The 22,602-nt window shown below is 45.1% G+C and overlaps 1 protein-coding gene across 8 annotated transcripts in view; it reads right to left on the minus strand.

The window, feature by feature from the left end:
- Positions 1 to 22,602, minus strand: part of EPHA5 (EPH receptor A5) — a 264,632-nt gene that overhangs the window by 213,978 nt on the left and 28,052 nt on the right. The gene's annotated exons all lie outside the window — the stretch shown is intronic.

Consider the following 22,602-nt stretch of genomic DNA (forward strand, 5'->3'; position numbering starts at 1 on the left):
CAGTCAAAGGCGACTATGGGGTTGTGGTGCTTATCTCGCTTTCAGGCCAAGGGAGCTGGCGTTGGTCCAGCTTTCCGGGTCATGTGGCCAGCAGGACTAAACCCTTCTGGCACAACAGAACACCGTGACAGAAACCAGAGAGCACGGAAACGTCGTTTACCTTCCTGCTGCAGCTGTAACTATTTATCTACTTGCACTGGTGTGCTTTCGAACTACTAGGTTGGCAGGAGCTGGGTCAGAGCAACGGGAGCTCACCCTGTCGCAGGGATTTGAACCACCGACCTTCAGATCAGCAAGCCCAAGAGGCTCAGTGGTTTAGACCTAAGCACCACCCGCATCCCTAAGCTGAGCCTATGTAGGAGGGGTCCACAGAACCCCAAGAGGCTCTGGCTTTTAAGCAGACTCCAACCCCATCATTCTCAAATGTTGCTATTTGTCCCTCTTTCCCCAGCCCACTGCTTCTAACTGCTTCTAATTCTGCTGCTTAACTTCCGACACTCTGCACTAAGCTTCTGCCAACATCACTTCTCTTTAAGCTCTTGGCTTTTATCTCTCCAGTCAAAGGGGTCTCACCATTTTGCCCACTATGGTGAGGTTCTTTGATCCCTGGTACTGGATAGCTCTGTTGGTAGAGACTCTTAATCTCTGGGTCATGGGTTCAAGCGCCATATTGGGTGAAAGATCCCTGCATTGCAGGGGGTTGGTATACATGACCCTCATGGTCTCTTCCAACTCTACTATTCTATGATTCTGTAATATTGCTAATAACCCATTACCCCAGCCTAACACCTCACACAGTAGGCCAATCCTGGCTTAATCAGCTCTACCACTTGGCTTAATTAAAGGATTGGCAAGGTGTAGCATGGGTCAAATACACACTTGGGTCTATCCTATATACACAAGTCTGGCTATTTCCTGGCTTTAATACACCAAACCTACATAAATTCTAAAAGGTAAAGGGACTCCTGACCATTAGGTCCAGTCAAGGACAACTCTGGGGTTGCAGCGCTCATCTCGCTTTATTGGCCGAGGGAGCCGGCGTACAGTTTCCAGGTCATGTGGCCAGCATGACTAAGCCGCTTCTGGCGAACCAGAGCAGCGCACGGAAACGCCGTTTACCTTCCTGCCTGGAGTGGTACCTACTTATCTACTTGCACTTTGACGTGCTTTTGAACTGCTAGGTTGGCAGGAGCAGGGACTGAGCAATGGGAGCTCACCCCGTCGTGGGGATTCAAACCACCGACCTTCTGATCGGCAAGCCCTAGGCTCTGTGGTTTAGACCACAGCGCCACCCACATCCCACACATAAATTCTACCAATAGCTTAATTTGGAATTTTAGGGTGTCTTTCATCCCTAGATTCCTAACAATACCTTGGCTGAATGGAAACCCCACCTTCAAACTCCAAATCAGGACTTCCCCCAGGCATCGGCCATCCGGGTTTGCTTATTTATTTGTTTTGAGTCTCCACAAAGTGGGTGTGTGCCTTACCTTGGCCTTTATCAACACTGAAAAGCCAGCCCCCTTTTCAGGGCCAGCTTGCATCCAACTGCGCCCCAACTTCCAATTAGAGTTAACTGGAAAATCCAATTGCAACTGAGCAGATGTTGCTCAGAAAAACACAGCGAAAGGGACCAATTCTACAAAGCCAGAAAGTCAGGATATTTGGCACAGGCACACTGCACACGATAAGTAAAATATTTTCCCCAACTGGACTGGGCTTCGTATTAATAAACTTATGAAATATTAAGCAAAAAACAGCAGATGGAATACGGGACTTTTTAAAAAATATATATTGCAACAGCTCAGAATCATAAATATTTAAAATATGGATTAAGTTTTCTCAATTTTTTTTTTTTAAAAAAGATCTGATAAGACCTGATCATAGTGCCCAATAGAATCTGCTCATTTATACCATGGAATGCCAGGTACATACTGAATATCAAGGGACCAAACCTAGCATTTAAGTTGGAGGCCTGACTAATGCTCTAGCTTGCCTCCAGGCTCAGATTCTCATTAACCTCCCCTGCTATCCTTACACATTTCTCAGGAGCACTGCTGCAGAAGATGTTTTTCCCTGCAATTTTTAAAAACCGCTTTCCAACCTGCACCAACCCCCACCCTTATAAAACAGGGCACACCTTTCAACGCAGCGGCACCCAGATTGGTAGCAAACCTCGTCTGCTCTCCTGTCCCATCAACCCTTTCCTAGGCAAGGGTCACAGTTAAACACAATCAAAATTCATTCGTTTCATGTACTTCAGGGAAGGGACTTGATTTGGAGGCTAGGCACGTGAGTGTGCAGACAGCTCGCCCACAAGAGGAAAGTTAACGGCTAGAAAAAGGAGGAGAACAGGGTGCAGCTTTGAGGCTGCGCTGCCTTTCAGACTTCCTTCAGATTCTGCTTGTCTGCAGCGGAGCAGATAGCTATATTAAGCTGGCAAATAGTCACCTTTCTTGCCACCGCCGTTTGTGTGAATTTCCCCCACCCCACTCCTCCTTTCCCTTGAATGCTGGAGAGCAAACTGATGAAAAAGAACATCCTTCGCCGGTTCAAAAGAAGAGGCTCGTTGAGACTGCATGAAATGGCTCTGCACTGTGTTTGAAAGACCCTTTCCAACGTAAGGGTGGCAAAGTAGCCGGCAGAGAAGGTGATTTCTTTTAAAGCAGCATTACGGGCTCAGAGTACCTGTCAGGTGCAGAAGAAAAGCAAGTCTTTTATGCCCTGCCTGCCCAACTTTGAAGAGCTGTGTTGGCAGGGGCTTGTTTTCCAGTTTCCTTTCCCAGTTCCAAGCTGGATAGAGCCCACCTTGACCTCACTAGTATTTCTCAGACTTAGCCCAAGGTCAGGGGCAATTCTCCCAAACCCTCCAAATGTCCCTATTTTCCAGGGACAGTCCCGGATTTACAGAAGCTGTCCCAGTTTCTGATCTGATCCCAAGATGTCCCATTTTACCTTAGAGTTGTGGGATGTAAACACAGGAGCAGTCAATGACAACATTCCTAGAGTGTACATGTTAGAACATGGGGAGGGATGTCTGTCCAGCAAGCAGGTAAACTTCCTGGGGACGGACTTCCTCCGCATGTGACCAGAGGTGGGTGTGGCCTCACCTGTGCAGGTAATGAGAAAAGCACAGGGCAGGCAGCCATCTCTCTCTCTCTGCCATCACCTTTCGAAGAAGCAGGATGCCCTCTTGGCTCTCAGCCAAGAGAGGAGAGGCCTATCTTCCTATAAGATAGATTCTAAGTGTATTTTACCTTTTTAAGCCTGTCTGCCGTCTGGGATCATATTGTGAACAGATTGTGAGTAAACTCTTTTATACTTTTATAAAGACTGTGTTGTGTCTTGTATTTTAAGAGGGAACAAAAGGGGAAATTACCAGAGTAATTATTATAGAGGTTCTAGCGAACCTGTGCACACGTTACCGTTGCGAACTTAAAGGGGAATGTCTATAAACTCTGCTGATATTTTGGGAACTTGTTAGCACAAGTTGGATAAGGATATAATTAGTCAATATATCCTCTCCTGCACCCCAGAACATTCCCACAAGAGTGTCCCTATTTTCATTGGAGAAATGCTGAAGGATATAGTAAAGGTAAAGGGTAAAGGGACCCCTGACCGTTAGGTCCAATCGCAGACGACTCTGGGGATGCGGCGCTCATCTCGCTTTACTGGCTGAGGGAGCTGGTGTTTGTCAGCAGACAGTTTCTGGGTCATGTGGCCAGCATGACTAAGCCGCTTTTGGCAAACCAGAGCAGCACATGGAAACACTGTTTACCTTCCCGCCAGAGCAGTACCTATTTATCTATTTGCACTTTGACGTGCTTTCGAACTGCCAGGTTCACAGGAGCAGGGACCAAAAAACAGGAGCTCACCCCATCGCAGGGATTCAAACCACCGACCTTCAGATTGGCAAACCCTAGGCTCTGTGGTTTAGACCACAGCGCCACCCATGCCCCTGAAGGATATAGTAGGAGGTCCCTATTTTCATCGGAGAAATGTTGGAGGGTGTGGAATTATACAACCCCCAAGCCAAGGAGATAAGTAACAACCTTTAGAAGACATCTGAAGGCAGCCCTGTATATATATATATAATGTTAACTGTTTTATTATGTTTATACAGTAGTACCTCAGGTTAAGAATTTAATTCATTCTGGAGGTCTGTTCTTAGCCTGAAAACTGTTCTTAACTTGAAGCACCACTTTAGCTAATGGGGCCTCCTGCTGCCATTGTGCCGCCACCGCACAATTTCTGTTCTCATCCTGAAGCAAAGTTCTTAACCCGAGGTACTATTTCTGGGTTAGCAGAGTCTGTAACCTGAAGCATATGTAACCCGAGGTACCACTATATGTATATTGGACACTGCCCAGAGTGGGTGGGGTATAATTAATGAAATTATTGCTATTGTTATTGTTATGGAATAGGACATCCATATTTTCATCAGAGAAATGTTGGGGAGTATGTTCTCTGTTCTTTTGGGAAAGCGGGGAAACCTGCTGACAAATATTCAGCCAGTGATGGCCAAACTTGGCCCTCCAGCTGTTTCGGGACTACAACTCCCATCATCCCTAGCTAACAGGACCAGTGGTCAGTAAGGGTAGTCAAAATTTATTGCTCTTGGGTATCTCAGCTGTGGGCCTGAAAAGGGATTACACAGAAATGCTGAATATACACCAATAATCTTCCGCCAAACTTATCTGAAAAACATGCTACAGCTTATCGTTGGTTAGTTTCTCATATTGCCTGGGAGAGACCCAAAAAAATGGGGGGGGGGAGTTTAGTTGCAGGCCCATTAAGGGAAAATGCTGTGACAAACACTGGTCTTCAGCTCTCCCAGTACTTTCGAAAACACAGGGCTCTCTGTATGCTGCAATCTTTTGGCACACAAAACAAAAGGTCTCAGCCCTGTGTCATTCAAGACCAGACAACAAAACCACACAATGCAGCGGTCCTTTGACAGAAAACCTGTTATTTCACCCTGCCTCCCTTGTCTCTAATTTGCCAAGAGCTTTTCACGCAGATAATATTACAATCGTGGCGAAGGCCTTGACAACTGCAGCCATAAATCAATTTTAAATCTTTCATTAATCATCTTTCTGTAATCAGTGGCTATTCAGTGCAAATTTACATCTCATTTCTGTTGGCCAAACACCCGCATTAGGGCTTTGAAGCTTAGTCAGGCTTAAATGATTATATATCCCCTAATAAACAGCGAAGTCTTCTCTGTCTGGATGCCGTGAGCTGCATTAAATGGCACAGGAACGCAGCCTGCGCTGCATACTATACAGCAGACAAGGAGACCCCCCAAATGCACAGCTATTTGTCACACAGGGATCCAAGGCTCAAGGGATTGATGGCCCAGTAGGGATTGTGGTCTAAACCACAGAGCCTAGGACTTGACGATCAGAAGGTCGGCGGTTCGAATCCCCGCGACGGGGTGAGTTCCCGTTGCTCGGTCCCTGCTCCTGCCAACCTAGCAGTTCGAAAGCACGTCAAAGTGCAAAGACCCAGGTCATCGAGCCTGAGCTTCCACAGCCGCCAACCATTATAAACCACCATGAGCAAGATTGGCAGCAAGAGCAACAACAACAACAATTTTGTTATTTATACCCCACTCATCTGGCTCATAGCTGTCAACTTTCAGATTTGAAAATAAGGGATCAGCAGCCTCAAAAATAAGGGATCAGTAACCTCACCTGTCCCGGGGATAGTCTACGGGATATCTAACAATCCGGGACTGCAGCAGGAAGCAGCGGGAAACGGCGCTGGAATAAGGGAATTTCCCGCAAAAAAAGGGAAGGTTGACAGCTATGATCTGGCTGGGTTTCCCCAGCCTCTCTGGGTTGCTTACAGCACATAAAAAATTGTAAAACATTAGACATTAAAACTTTCCCAATACAGGGTCCTAGGTTCTCTTGCTAATTATGCTGGTTAAAGGTGCGTTTTATATTTGACTTCCTTTAGTAATGCTTTCTTTCAAAATGTTTAAGATATCTTTTCTGGTTAACTTTGCTGCGATAAATGTGCAGTTAGTAGTTCACCTCATTCAAAATGTTTTATTTTGAAATCTTTTGAGATAATATTTTAGTTGCCCGTTATGTTGTTTTGAATGTATAACTTCGTATTTGTTTCATTCCAGATTGTTTGATCTAATGTATTAATGTAGGTTGTCAACTGCTTTGAGTTTTTCCCCCATAAAAATATAAAGCGGCATGGAAATGAAATTATTATTATTATTATTATTATTATTATTATTATTATTATTATTATTACCACCCATTCTTACTTCTCCCTCTTTGCTTTTTTATGCTTGTCTATGTTTCTGCCTCTAGAGTTTTTTAAGCGGGGCAAATCGCTTTGCTAATTTGGGCAGTTATTTATGTAATACCATCACTATAAGAAATAGATTACAAAATAGCAGACTTTCTGAAGGAAAGTTGCTTCTACACATACACTCTGACACATGACATGTGGGGCCTGAGGAGAGGGTCTGGACCAAAGAACATTTTGACCCCAAGGACATGGCCTTGCTACTCCCCCCTACACACCGATGGTTCTAACGCACATTTTAAATAAAACACAAAGCGTATTAATTAAAAGATCATTCATTGCCATATATTATTTACATTATAAAAGCCTCACATTAATTATATATTCACTTTTAGCCAGGAACAAACCTACTGTACTCAACAAGAAATGAAAAATGTTTCTACTGAGACTACATTATAACATGCAGATGGATCTCTTTGCATGATGGTATGGTCCAAGGGCTACAGACTAATATCTAACTCATTACAGTGGTACCTTGGTTTACAAACTTAATCTGTTCCAGAAGTCTGTTCTTAAACAAAGCCGTTCTTAAACCGAGGTGCACTTTCCCTAATGAGGACTCCTGCCGGCGGTGCCCTTCCACCGTTCGGCTTCCGTTCATAGACCAAGGTAAAGTTCACAAACTGGGACACTACTCCCGGTTTTGCGGAGTTCTTATACCAAATAGTTCATAAACAGGGCTGTTCTTAAACCGAGGTAAAGGTAAAGGGACCCCTGACCATTAGGTCCAGTCGCGGAGGACTCTGGGGTTGCGGCACTCATCTTTGAAGACACTCGAACTCAGGACGCAAGGGAGAAACGTGCTAGGAGGAAGGCACGCTTGGCAAATCCACATCGTGATCAACTCCCCCCCGGAAACCAATGTCCCCACTGTGGAAGGACATGTGGATCCAGAATTGGCCTCCACAGTCACTTACGGACTCATTGTTAAACCATGCTTATGGAAGACAATCTTACTTGGCTATGAGTGATTGTCAAAGAAGAAAGACTCCTCCACCCCGGTTGTAAATGTTAATATTAGCATTTTTTTTTCAATGCACGTGTCATTTTTTCTGCTGTGGTAAAAAAGTGATTAACATGCCCACATGTTGTTTCTAATACATCCTTTTTATGAAAAAAGATTTATTTTCTTGCTTTAATCAAGTAATGACTTAAAATGATAATTTGGTAGGGAAACAACTTGTCAAGCATTTAACAGATTTGATTAACATTTATAAAAACAGCAGGGGGGTACTGATTTATTACTGTTGCTATTATTATCCAGATTGTGATAGGCCTAGGCAGAGGCAAACAAGCAGAACAAGGAAAGTCAGGTTCGTGCCTCTTTTTTTGAATGGGTAGAGAACCTCTTCACAAAGATAAACTCTTTCTGTAAATAATAATAATAATAATAATAATAATTTATTATTTATACCCCGCCCATCTGGCTGGGCCTCCCCAGCCACTCTGGGCGGCTTCCATAAAAACCAAAAATACAGTAAAATATCACACGTTAAAAACTTCCCTGAACAGGGCTGCCTTAAGATGTCTTCTGAATGTCAGGTAGTTGTTTATCGCTTTGACATCTGCTGGAAGGGCGTTCCACAGGGCGGGCGCCACTACCGAGAAGGCCCTCTGCCTTGTTCCCTGTAGCTTTGCTTCTCGCAATGAGGGAACCGCCAGAAGGCCCTCGGCGCTGGACCTCAGCGTCCGGGTAGAACGATGGGGGTGGAGACGCTCCTTCAGATATACTGGACCAAGGCCGTTTAGGGCTTTAAAGGTCAGCACCAACACTTTGAATTGTGCTCGGAAACGTACTGGGAGCCAATGTAGGTCTTTCAAGACCGGTGTTATATGGTCCCGGCGGCCGTTCCCGGTCACCAGTCTAGCTGCCGCATTCTGGATTAGTTGTAGTTTCCGAGTCACCTTCAAAGGTAGCCCCACGTAGAGCGCATTGCAGTAGTCCAAGCGGGAGATAACCAGAGCATGCACCACTCTGGCGAGACAGTCCGCAGGCAGATAGGGTCTCAGCCTACGTACCAGGTGGAGCTGGTAAACAGCTGCCCTGGACACAGATTTGACCTGTGCCTCCATGGACAGCTGTGAGTCCAAAATGACTCCCAGGCTGCGCACCTGGTCCTTCAGGGGCACAGTTACCCCATTCAGGACCAGGGAATCCTCCACACCTGCCCGCCTCCTGTCCCCCCAAAACAGTACTTCTGTCTTGTCAGGATTCAACCGCAATCTGTTAGCCGCCATCCATCTTCCAACCGCCTCCAGACACTCACGCAGGACCTTCACTGCATTCACTGGTTCTGATTTAAAAGAGAGATAGAGCTGGGTATCATCCGCATACTGATGAACACCCAGCCCAAACCTCCTGATGATCTCTCCCAGCGGCTGCATGTAAATGTTGAAAAGCATGGGGGAGAGGACAGAACCCTGAGGCACCCCACCTCTTCTTCTGCTCCTGTGCAAAACACAACAGGGGTTCTCACTTGTGGTTCAAGGTAGTGACAGTAAAAAAGGTAAAGGTAAAGGACCCCTGGATGGTTGAGTTCTCTCAAAGGTGACTATGGGTTGTGGCGTTCATCTCGCTTTCAGGCCGAGGAGCCAGCGTTTGTCCGCAGACAGGTTTTCCGGGTCATGTGGCCAGCATGACTAATGTGCTTCTGGTGCAACGGGACACTGTGACGGAAGCCAGAGGCACAGAAACCAGGGCCATCTTACCCATAGGCACTAGGGTTTGGGGCACCCGGGCGCTGGGCTCTCAGGAGCGCCAGATCGAGAGTCTAGGGCCCAAAGGTTGAGTCCGGGGAAGGGCCCGCCAATCGTTCAAAGAGCCACGGTGGACTCTTCTGCTGCGGGAAGCACTGTGCCGCATGTTCAGGGGCAAGCAAGCCAGTGAGATGCTGAGGCGGCTGGCAGCTCTGCCCTCCTGTGTGCCTGAGATTGGCATAGGGCCATGGAGAGGCCCGCCCAGCACATGCTGCTTATACCACAAGGCGCCCGGCTTAACTCAGTCACTGATGCCGACGCCTCGGGCTTGTTTGTTGCGGTGGGCTCCTCTGCTGCTTGCATTGGTTGCCCAAACCCCAGGTGCACAACAACTCTAGAGAACCTTTCCTTAAAAAAGGTCAACTTTGGGGTCCCCCCCAAAAAAAGGCCGACAACTCTGGGCAACCGGGGTGGGCCGCTGGGGGGATCTTTGCACCCCGACGCCGCATATGTTTAAGACAGCCCTAACAGAAAGGCCATTACCTTCCCACCACAGCGATACCTATTTATCTACTTGCACTGGCGTGCTTTCGGACTGCTAGGTTGGCAGAAGCTGGGACAGAGCAATGGGAGCTCGCCCCGTTGCAAGGATTCGAACCGCTGACCTCCTGATCGGCAAGCCCAAGAGGCTCAGTGGTTTTGACCACAGCACTACCCGCTCCCCTACAGCGATTGTACAGGTTCGGCAGCAAAGCACACAGTCCAGAAGCCATGACTGCAAAGTATAAAAGCAAGGAAAGGGATAGCTACAAAGCTCTTAGCCTATCCTACCTCAGAGAGTTGTTATGAGGATGAAATCGGAGGGAGGAGAATCATGTACACCACCTCCAGCTCACTGGAATGTAAAGGTGGCATAAAAATGTAATAAATAAAAATAAAATATTGAGAATTCTGTAGGCTCTCTTGGAAACAGGCAGAGTAGTCAAGAGGAGATCAAGGTAGACAAAGGGGAGGAGGGGCGATGACAGTTCTACAATATCCATTTCTCCCACCATCTCTTTCTGGTTACCTTCTCCGCCCTTAAGAATGAACTGTTCCTGCTTCTCCCGATCTCTAGGGGTAACTGAGGAAGCTGTAAGCCTCTAGGTCTTGTTGAACTCCAGCGGCCATTGTGGCTTGTGCGTGTTCATCAGGGATGACAGGGGTTGCCATTCAACAACATCTGGAGGCCACACATTCCCATCCCTGCTCTAGGGAAAGATGGCTACTAAATGAATAAAAAAATAAAAATATTTTGGGCTAAAGGCTAACAAATTTATCTCAGCAAAAGCTTTCATGGCCTTGAGACCCCTTCGTCAGATGCATACAGTCAGGCAATGGAGGGGCTTAATCTCACAGAATTATACTGGCGGTTATTTCAGCAGCACAGTCAAAAAAGGATTTTTGACACAATGAATAAGCTTGAATTCTGCGATCTGTGATCAGGCCAATGCCTTCAGGCTCCAGATTTCTTTGCAGATCATTATCGCTCACCAACTGAACCCACAGATACGCTGCCACTCACAGCTGCATTATGTAAGAACAGTTTGACAGTGGACCCACCATAAACAAACTTGGGCAGGGGCATAGACAAAGAAAGAAACTGAAAGGTGGCTTGACTGTTTTCCCAAGGAAATAAAATTCAGCATCTTTGATCAGAGTGGGTTGGTTTTTTTTTTTAAAAAAAGGCACAAATTTACATATCTTTGCATATAGGCCAAACAATGCTCAGGTATTAAGCCTTTGCAAAACAAGTCCCTTTCACAGATTCTGTCTTTTCTGTTTATATATCGTGATTTTGTTTTGTATACCACCCTGAGATCTACAGGTATAAGTCAGTATACAAATTAAAGAAATAAATTAAAGAAAACAATGGAGCAGGCTGCTTTTCCACCCCAGTCTCAGTTACTCATGCAAACTCCACTAAGTGCCTTGCAGATCCTCGATGTTAGGAACTGTAAGCATAAATTATGTGCATGTTGAATTTCGTATGATCCCCATTTTTAAATTATTCTATGGATGTTGAATTTCGTATGATCCCCATTTTTAAATTATTCTATGGATGTTTTCCCTAGATAAGTTAAAAAAAAGGAGGTTAATTGACCACACTAATGAAATTATGGCATTTCTGTTGGAAATCAAATGTGCCAGAGTATTACAATGCCTCTAACTCAATACAAGGGAAATGTTCCTTTTTTCTTTGTAGAAAAGGAAGTATTTCTCCAAAATGCCTTCATATTTTCCAAAAATCTGATTAGTCTATTAAGGAGACATAATGATGAACTTAAAAAACAAATCAGACACACATACCTTGGCTCCTCCCCCTTCCTTAAATAATAAAAAAGCCTTTATATCAGATATCTAGTTTCTCAAAGTCTTCTAGAGCCTACATGACATATGAGGCAGTCACAAAGCAGCGGTTTTCATTTTAACTATAAAAAAGGAACTTTAAACTGAATTCTCCATAGAAGAGTATTTCTGTCTCAGGGCAACTGCAAATAATTCTTCCCAATATCAGGGCAATCGTCCCAAGAGTCAGTTTTGTGACAGGGCAGAGCAAAAAGCAACAGTGAGCACAGCCCTGTAGCAGACGTTAAATCTTTTATATGCACTGTGCCGCCTTTGGGACATTTACAGTAAATCTGGGCAGGCTTTCAACATGGGAACTTGCAGAATTACAGCAGCTATAGTGTGATCGAAAGAAGCAGCACAACATGGGTTTTGTGTACGTTAATTGTCCAATTATAATTTTCCCCATAGCAAAGACACATAATATTACAGTGGTGCCCCGCAAGACGAATGCCTCGCAAGACGGAAAACTCGCTAGACGAAAGAGTTTTCCGTTTTGGAGGTGCTTCGCAAAACGAATCTCCTATGGGCTTGCTTCGCAAGACGAAAATGTCTTGCGAGTTCCTGCAGGTTTTTTTTCCTTCCCCCCTTTTTCTAAGCCGCTAAGCCGCATATCAGCTGATCCGATCAGCAGATAAGCCACTAAAAGCCGCTAATAGCGCTAATCCGCTAATCCGTCAATGGGCTTGCTTCGCAAGACAAAAAAACCGCTAGACGAAGAGAATCACAGAACGGATTCTTTTCGTCTTGCGAGGCACCACTGTACTCCTTTTTTAAAAAACAGAACCCTACCCCTTGCCCATCCAGAACTGACCCCCACTCTCTCGAACAAAATTTGAAATGGGAATTGAATTTGAAATGGGAATGGGAAGCAATAAAAAAGTATTACTAGACACTGGCAAAGCTATATGCTCCAGCACAGGGGGCTGAGAGCAGGCGGGGCCATGGCTGGCACACGCCCCAAGGGCATGGCGCGCGTCCCTGGGAGCGCGGCATGTATCCTGGGGGCATGGCATGCCACCTGCGGGAGCGCAGCGTGCATCCTGGGGCTTTGCGCACCACCCACGGGAGGGTGGAATGCGTCCTGGAGACGTGGTGCGCCACCCATGGGGGTGTGGCGCCCGGCACAGGGAGGGTGCGCGGTGCGTGTTGGGGGCGGCCGCAATGGTACCCCCCTCCCCGATGGTGCCGGGGGCAATGCACTCCCCCCCCCGTTCCTCCGCCGGGATTACTAAAGGAGACCGAGAGGAGATGTGATAGCCATCTTCAAATATCTGAAGCAGGGGTCAGCAACCCGCGGCTCCGGAGCCGCATGTGGCTCTTTTACACCTTTGCCGCGGCTCCAGGGCAGATACTAGTGAGGGGAGGAGCCGCACTGTGCGCCCCGACACTCCCCACTGTGGCGGGCGCTGTACTGGCTGTGACGTTGCATGGGGGCAGTGCGTGCGTTAGTCACGCACCGTCCCGACGTCACCTTCCCGCCCGCCCGCCCGCTACATTGTAAGGGGCATGTATGCTGGTCACTGTTTTGAAGGGGAGTGAAGAACACACACACACACAAAGGTAACTTGTTAATTTAACGTTTATTTCTATGAGGAGGAGTAATTCTGAGGGGTCAAAGAAATAATAATAAAAAGTGACAAAAAAGTTATTTTTGCAATGACGAGTTTTGCGGCTCCCAGGTTTTTTTTCTTCAGAAACGGGTCCAAGTGGCTCTTTTTGTCCTAAAGGTTGCAGACCCCTGATCTGAAGGGTTCTCACATGGAAGATCCAGCAAGTTTGTTTTCTCCTGCTCTGGAAGATAGGACCCGAATCAATGGATTCAAGTTAGAGGGAAGGAGATTCTGGCTAAACCCGAGCTGTTTGACAGCAGAATGGACTCCCTCCAGATGTTGTGGACTCTCCTTCACTGAAGGCATTTAAGCAAAGGTTGGGTGGCCATTTGTCAGAGATGCTTTAGTTGAGATTCCCAAGATGTAACCAGCTGTACATTTGAATAAATAAGATATACTATTCATTGTATCAAATTGTAGATTTCAATGGAAGTCTCATAAAGTTCAGCGAAAAAAGGAGAAGACCCAGTGGATCAGTTCATTCTCTAGTCAGTTCATGCATAGTTACAGTTCCACAGAGTCTGCAACCACTACTATGCCATAAGATCCACTACCCTGTAATATTACATATGAGCCTGTTCTACTGATGAAGCCTAGGATGGCGAAACAAGGCTAATATTCTGGAAATCCTTACATTAGACTCTGTGAAAAGATTCTGTGGAACTTTAACTATGAACTATGTGGAACTATGAACAGACAGGTGGAATAGACACTTAGACATGTATGGACCTTTCTTTTTTAATATATTTTATAAACTTTATTTGGAATTTGACAGTAACAAAATGCTGTGCATTTTAATTGGAGCTGACTAGACCAGAAACTATCTTGAGAGAGAAGGGAGGAACCCCTCAGTTTTTAGCTCAATTTTTCTTAACAGGCTTCCATCACCACAATAGGCACACTTGTCAGACTACAATGGTAGATAATAATAATAATAATAATAATAATAATAATAATAATAATAATAATAATTTATTATTTGTACCCCGCCCATCTGGCTGGGTTTCCCCAGCCACTCTGGGCGGCTTCCACAGAAACCAAAAACACTAAAATATCATACATTAAAAGATGTCAGTTTTACAACTGGATTTTGAAGGAACAGGTGAATTCTTTAATGCTCCGCCCCCCTCCACGTGTTGGAGCTATGAACTGTTTATTATGCTTGCATTTTATTCTATTGTATTTTAAAAAACATTTTCATTGATGTAAACTGCTCTGGTGCGTATGAGTGAAGGAGGGCACACAAAACGCTTAAAACACGTAAATAATAGCAGTGTGCTACGGAAATTGTTCCTACAGCACCTCACTCATACCCATTTAGTCTGGAGTTTTAGAGAATCTGCATTTCAAAAGAAAAAGAGCAGTAGCAAGGGAGAACAAAGCAAAAAAACGCAAAATCACACACAGGCCGCAGATACCTGCTTCGTATATTTAGCTGGCATTCCCAGCAGGCGCACAATTATGCCCCCTCCCTCGTCAGGAACAATTACTTGGCTTGTTTCTTTGCTGGTGGGTTGTAGCGGGGGGGGGGGGTGTTGGAATAGAAGAATCAACCTTTTTAGAAAAATATTCTGCAATGAAAAAGATCCATGCATGATTCTGGCTTTTTGGGTGTCATCTGTCTTCTTCTTATTATTATTTTTTTTTTTAAAGAAGCTCAGACAGAAAAACAAACAGCAGCAGCAGCAAGTAATTGAACAGTGAGCCACAACACACTGCAAATACTCAGAGGAATATTGAGAAGTGTTCCTGACTACAGGAAGTTCAGTGAAATCACTGGAGGAAAGAAGGATGAGTTACACACAAGGCAGGCAGGTGTTGTTGTGTTCTTGTTTGAAAGTGGGAGGAGGGGCTAAAGAGCAGGACAAAAGGACAAAGAAAATTAAGCTCTCACAAAGGCTGGGGGTGGGCAGGGGAGAGGAGGACAGAGAGCTTTCAGAACAAGATGTGGACATCTCTATAAAAGGTAAAGGGACCCCTGACCGTTAAGTCCAGTCATGGACGACTCTGGGGTTGCGGCGCTCATCTCGCTTTACTGGCCGAGGAAGCTGGCGTTTGTCGTCAGACAGCTTCCAGGTCATGTGGCCAGCATGACTAAACCACTTCTGGCAAAACTAGAGCAGTGCATGGAAACGCCATTTACCTTCCCGCCGAAGTGGTACCTATTTATCTACTTGCACTTTGACGTGTTTTTGAACTGCTAGGTTGGCAGGAGCAGGGACCGAGCAAGGGGAGCTCACCCCGTCACGGGGATTCGAACCGCTGGCAGCAAGCCCTAGGCTCTGTGGTTTATTCAGTATGCTAAATGAACCAAACAGAGCAAAGCCAAGGCCTAAACAGATTCTGCAAGTTGCAGGTGACCATAAACATACACACACACAGTGGTTTATTTGAAACACAGCGAACAATTAAGCATGCAAGAACAAACTGCTTTAGATAGCAGCTGAGAGGGCAATTTTCATCAGGATCACAGCTTGAGGGTATTAAACCCCACCTCCCACATTTTCTCAGCCACAGTCCTAAAAAGCAGAAAATGTCAAATAACAACCACACCAAAATTTCTGCATGCCTATCGAAGCAGACATGGCCAAGTCTCTTGCGGACATTTTTCCGAGCCACAGTTACACAAATCAGAAATAGCAGTTGATATCTGCCCTTTTTTTTAATCTACCACCCTGATAACCATACAGTCGTACCTTGGTTGTTGTACAGACTCCGTTCCGGATGTCCATTTGACTTCCAATATGTTCAACAACCAAGGCGCGGCTTCCGATTGGCTGCAGGAGCTTCCGGGTTTACGGCATTCGGGAGCCAAACCGTTCGAATTGCAAGCCATTTGAGATCCAAGGTACGACTGAACTGTTGGCTATCTCAAAGGACACTGCTGAATATCTCAAAGGGCACTGAACCCTCACATAATACTAAGTTATTAAGAAAACTGTAATGACTTAGTATTATGTGAGGGTTCGGTGCCTACCTCTGATGAGAACCCACAAAGGCAAATCCTAAACTGTTCACATAAACCACATCTCTCAACTCCCAAACTCATAAGTCAGAGGAGGGCAACCAAAATGGTCAAAGGCCTGGAAACGATGCCTTATGAGGAACGGCTAAGGGAGCTGGGCATGTTTAGCCTGGAGAAGAGGAGGTTCAGGGGTGATATGATAGCCATGTTCAAATATATAAAAGGATGTCACATAGAGGAGGGAGAAAAGTTGTTTTCTGCTGCTCCAGAGAAGCGGACACGGAACAATGGATCCAAACTACAAGAAAGAAGATTCCACCTAAACATTAGGAAGAACTTCCTGACAGTAAGAGCTGTTCGACAGTGGAACTTGCTGCCAAGGAGTGTGGTGGAGTCTCCTACTTTGGAGGTCTTTAAGCAGAGGCTTGACAACCATATGTCAGGAGTGCTCTGATGGTGTTTCCTGCTTGGCAGGGGGTTGGACTCGATGGCCCTTGTGGTCTCTTCCACTTCTATGATTCTATGATTCTAAGTCAAAGCTACTTTTTCTTTTTTCACAGCACGGAGTGAAAAGCCCCAACTGACCCACAAACTCTATAACCATACCACAAAATGAGTTCCCCGACTGCATAAACAAGTCTACTGTGTCAATCTTATTCAACTCTATGGTCAGTTAAGCTTGAATGCTAGGCATGGCTTTCCAAAAATCCCCTACATATCACAAAATTTAAAAAGCTGCCTGTTTTCAAGGAGTTCAAAGGAGCAATGAGGGGGCCAGCGACTTAGCTTCCAGTTTAGGAAGAAAGATGCAATATTTGCTTTGGCTGTAACCCGTTAGCTAATACAGTGGTGCCTTGGTTCTCAAACTTAATTTGTTCCAGAAGTCCATTCCAAAACCAAAGCGTTCCAAAACCAAGGCACGCTTTCCCATGGAAAGTAATGCAAAATGGATTAATCCATTCCAAACTTTAAAAAACCCTAAAACAGCAATTTAACATGAATTTTACTCTGTAACAAGATTATTGATCCATAAAATGAAAGCCATAATCAATGTACTGTACTATAAAATAAATAAGACAGTATTGTAAATGATGAAAATTAAAATTATTTTTTTCCTCTTACTTGCTCTGATGATATTCATTGTTTGGAGGGGGGACTTTTATCCATTTCCGCAGTCACACAATCAATCAATCAATCAGCTGAACTGGGTTCCACACAGTCACAAAAACAAATTAACCGAACAAGCCTCAAAAACAAAAATGCAAAATAAATAGCAAAACCAAAAGTACCAAATACACTGGTACCTTGGTTCTCAAACTTAATCCATTCCGGAAGTCCGTTTGACTTCCAAAATGTTTGAAAACCAAGGCACAGCTTCTGATTGGTGCAGGCGCCCCGGAAACAATAGCCGACAACCGCATCGGATGTTCAGCTTCTGAAAAACGTTTGAAAACCGGAACACTTACTTCCGGTTTTTGGGTGTTTGGGAACCAAAGCGTTTGAGAACCAAGTTACCACTATACTACTTTGCGTACAGAGGGTGTATTCAAGCAGCACTTTGTACCATCTTTTCAACAAATTTCTTTACCTGTTCATTTTCAAGTTTTATGTGATCTTTCACACAACATAAAAGCCGCTTCTGGAAATCTAGTAGAAGTTTAGTGCTCATTTCTGGGTTAATTGTTTCCAGGATAGAAAAAGCAATTTGCAACCCCGTTAACTTGGAGATTTGTGTTGTAATTTTCCTGCGGTTTTCACAATAGCGCCACCACTGCTTGCATTACAAAATTTGGATTGGTGTCCCAGTACACACAATTCCTTCCCACCATCTGAGATTTAAAATTTTAGTGCAATGTGGTGGTGTGTCAATCAAAAAGCCACCGTTCCGTGACACAACACAACAAGAGGCAGAAGCACTAGCATTATAACCAGGAAAACTTATGCAATAAGCCCCCTGTCTGAATGTAGCCAGAAGCAAGCTACAGGTCAAAGATATAGGTGCTTTCGAACTATGTTTGCATCTGTTCTGAAACATGGTATTTATATTGCTGATTCAATGTTCCAATATACAAGCCAAATTGAGACAGTCAGCGCTGGAATTGACTGTAGGTAAGGGAAATAGTATTTGGGACGTGGGTGGTGCTGTGGGTTAAACCACAGAGCCTAGGACTTGCTGATCAGAAGGTCGGCAGTTCGAATCCCCGCGACGGGTCGAGCTCCCGTTGCTCTGTCCCTGCTCCTGCCAACCTAGCAGTTCAAAAGGATGTCAAAGTACAAGTAGATAAATAGGTACCACGCCGGCGGAAAGGTAAACGGCATTTCCGTGCGCTGCTCTGGTTCGCCAGAAGCGGCTTAGTCATGCTGGCCACATGACCTGGAAGCTGTACGCCAGCTCCCTCGGCCAATAAAGCGAGATGAGCGCCGCAACCCCAGGGTCAGTCACGACTGGACCTAATGGTCAGGAGTCCCTTTATCTTTACCTTTAAGAGAAATAGGGGCAACAGAATAAGAACAGAACTAAACTTACTGGGTGCAATTTTACACAGCAGAAGTACTATTTCAGAAGTTAAGGTTAGCCAGCCTTCTCTGATATTCCATGATTTAAAAAGGGATCCATCTTGCTGAGACCCACTAACAAAACACACCTACAAAAATCCAAAGCAGCCCACTTCATTGAGTTCTTGCAATAATAAATGAGGAAAGGGGCATGCATGCCATATTGAGCATCCATGTAAATGGATGAAGGAACTCCTCACTAATTTACTACTATTGGTTGAGCTCTGGTTTAGTCATCAAATGCTGGGACCCGACAACATCTGATTAATCCACTAATGGCAAATCTACCAGGTAAATCTGCCCAGTTCTATGCCAAGTTGCTTACTAGACGATGAGATTTCCAGTGTGACTTTGGCCATTGCCAAGTTTCTGTCCCTGGTGGTCAGAATCAGAGATCGATATGTATTAGACAAAAGTCAGAAACTAGCATTGTCTTATGATATGTCCTAATAGTCTGTGTGCTTTCAATGTATTTTATATGCATTGAATATCGTCAGGTGGGTCTTTGGGCCACAAAGCATGTTCTCCTTCATGGAGAGCACATGTTGCGGTGAGGGCTGACAGGACACTCCAAAGTTGTGGGGTGGGCTAATTTATTGTTGGCCACTGATGTGATTGGGTTTACCTTGTTGTTGGGAAGACGTTAATGTTGCCATTTGTTGATTGAAAGCCAGAAATGATAAAACTCCTTGCACGAGGCTAGGGCTTCCTCTTTTCGCCCGTGCATCAGATTGCCCGTCCCCCCCTCCCTATATTTAGGGTTGTTCGCTTTGACCTTGCTATGCCTGTCATGGGGTCGTCTGCTCTTGGGGCAGGGGCCTGGTAGGAATTTTGTCCATCTGGCTGATTGGCTGGGGCCATTTGGTTTTTGCCTAATGTGTAGCAAATCGTCACAACTTGTAAGGTTGCGGTTAGGCATTGGTTTATGGTTTGGTTGGTTGAGGGGCATGGATTGGCTGTGCCTGTCCCTCTAATGCTGCTGCTGCAAGGGATTCCGTTAAAGGAATACAGGGGCTCACTTTTGCTTTTGTCCGAACCCTGTCAAGGGGCTAGGGCCACGCAAGAGCCCCTGGCTGCATTTGGGGAAGGCTGAGGGCAGGTTGCCTGCTCCGTCGCTACCCCCAAGTGTATTCCCCTTTTCTGACTTTCACAGGCGTGCGGAATGTCAGTCTGTCCCCCATGGGGGGGGGCAGAAAGTCGCAAACAATGCCTAAGCAAGCACTCACATTTTTGAATTTTAATAAAGTTGTGGCCAAAACTATGCCAAAAACCTTAAACAAAATTTCTGTTGGATGTGTGAGTTATTGGGGTGGCCCTGGGGACCTTGACACGCAATAAAGAATTGCTGTTGTAGTAGTCACTTAAGGTCAGTGACTATATAATTCAACTGCCTCAGTTGTGAACATATTATCGGAGCAAAAATCAAATGTTTGTGTGGCCTTCCACATTTTGAAAGCCTCTCTCCACATTTGGAACTAGTATGCCATAAAGTTCTCTAACCCTGCCTTCTCCCCCTGACATGTGGTTTGGCTTCTACATGAGGGACTCCTCGTGCAATTTCCTCCACCATGCAATCTGCTGGGTTTTTTTTGTAGCCCAAGATTTAGAAGTCAAGAAATATTTTGCAGCTGCCATTAACAGATCTCCTTTATTTTTATTTTTATTTTATTTTATAAAAATGACATACTTCAAACCAAGCATAAATATTTCCAGAAAAAGTAATTTGATTTTGCTAGCTTAAAGCAAACCATCACACTGAATCACTACAAAGCACTGGGAAGCTATTAAAATGATGAAGACGCCAGTATTGGTAATAGGCATTAATCAGGCAGTCTATTGAAAGGAAGGGTTGTTTTCTGGCTAAACCTTGCTAAAGAACCACAAGAAGATGAATCTTTGGTACACTAAGCATCCCTCAAAGGACGTCCCGACAACAGAGCATATGGGGAAGGAAGTTCAGGCTTCAGAAGCTTCTCCTCCTCCAGTTTCATTTTAATTACAGCAACCACTTTTCAAATCTATATCTGGAATTGAGAATTAAATATTTACATAGAGCAGATCGAGAGAGAGAGAGGATATTAAGGAAAACGAGAGAAAACAAATGGCAAGCCAGTTGTAGAGAAATAAAGCAGCATTTCCGACATCTGAAAAAAGGCTGTGAATATATTGGGGCACAAATCTCAGAGAAGTGGGTTTACTGAACTCAAGTCAATAATAATAATAATAATAATAATAATAATAATAATAATAATAATAATAATAATTTGTTTATACCCTCCCCATCTGACTGGGTTTCCCCAGCCACTCTGGGCGGCTCCCAACAGAATATTAAAAACAAGATAAAACATCAAACATTAAAAACTTCCTCTTATGTATTCAGTGGTCTGTGTTTGCCTGAGCTTGAGTCTGGACGAAGGAATCTGAGCTCCTGTGTTCTGATTCGATATATAATATCCAATCACAGAACATTTCATGATTTGGGCTTCTGCCATTGGCCCTTAAACTCTGAGTCATGATTCGCAGCTTGGAAGTTTAGACAACCAATCACGTTGGGAGTGGGATTGGCCCAGGCCTTCAGAAATGTATATAAGCAGTTGCTTTGTCCCTGTCGTCCAGCTCTGTTCGTTCAATAAACGTTCTCACTGTTATTACTGTGTCTTGCCTCGTGGGAACCCACCTATACTTCACTTCCCTAAACAGGGCTGCCTTCAGATGTCTTCTAAAAGTCAGGTGGTTGTTTATTTCCTTGACATCTGATGGGAGGGTGTTCCACAGGGCGGGCGCCACTACCAAGAAGGCCCTCTGCCTGGTTCCCTGTAACCTCACTTCTTGTAGTGAGGGAACCACCAGAAGGCCCTAGGGAATTCTGGAAGTAGTCAACAGTCTGGCCAGCTTGGTTTTTTAAAAAAATCTCCATTATTTTAGTCAATCATAGTTGTTGCACCTGTAGATTGACTATTTCTTTTTCCAAGCTGGTAGCAGGCACCACAGTTCAAGAAGGACACTGACAAACTGGAACGTGTCCAGAGGAGGGCAACCAAAATGGTCAAAGGCCTGGAAACGATGCCTTATGAGGAACGGCTAAGGGAGCTGGGCATGTTTAGCCTGGAGAAGAGGAGGTTAAGGGGTGATATGATAGCCATGTTCAAATATATAAAAGGATGTCACATAGAGGAGGGAGAAAGGTTGTTTTCTGCTGCTCCAGAGAAGCGGACATGGAGCAATGGATCCAAACTACAAGAAAGAAGATTCCACCTAAACATTAGGAAGAACTTCCTGACAGTAAGAGCTGTTCGACAGTGGAATTTGCTGCCAAGGAGTGTGGTGGAGTCTCCTGCTTTGGAGGTCTTTAAGCAGAGGCTTGACAACCATATGTCAGGAGTGCTCTGATGGTGTTTCCTGCTTGGCAGGGGGTTGGACTCGATGGCCCTTGTGGTCTCTTCTAACTCTATGATTCTATGATTCTAAGAGTCCAAGATGACCCTTTAATGGGGAGGTTGGACAGCAACTCTCATCAGCTCTGGCCTTCATGGCCAATGGCCAGGGATGATGGAAGTTGGAGTTCAGCCTCAAGTGGAGGGCACCATATTGAATACTTCTGCTTTAACAGTCTTCAATGGGGACCTCGAATAAGAAAAGGAGATAAGAATCCTGGCAGACAAGATTTTGGAGTGCAAAACCTCTACAGGCTTGACAATGACTACACGCACACCCATCTGAAGGGAGAGGTCAGAACAACAAAAGGTATGGTGAATATGAAGAAGAAGAGTTTGGATTTGATATCCCGCTTTATCACTACCCGAAGGAGTCTCAAAGCAGCTAACATTCTCCTTTCCCTTCCTCCCTCACAACAAACACTCTGGGAGGTGAGTGGGGCTGAGAGACTTCAAAGAAGTGTGACTGGCCCAAGGTCACCCAGCAGCTGTATGTGGAGGAGCGGAGACGCGAACCCGGTTCCCCAGATTACGAGACTACCGCTCTTAACCACGACACCACACTGGCTCTCATGGCAGAAACATGCTGGGTTAAAAAGCAGCAAGGTTCAGTGTCCCA

The sequence above is a fragment of the Podarcis vaucheri genome (assembly GCF_965113315.1).
Source record: "Podarcis vaucheri genome assembly, chromosome: 13".
In the NCBI taxonomy this organism is placed as follows: domain Eukaryota; kingdom Metazoa; phylum Chordata; class Lepidosauria; order Squamata; family Lacertidae; genus Podarcis; species Podarcis vaucheri.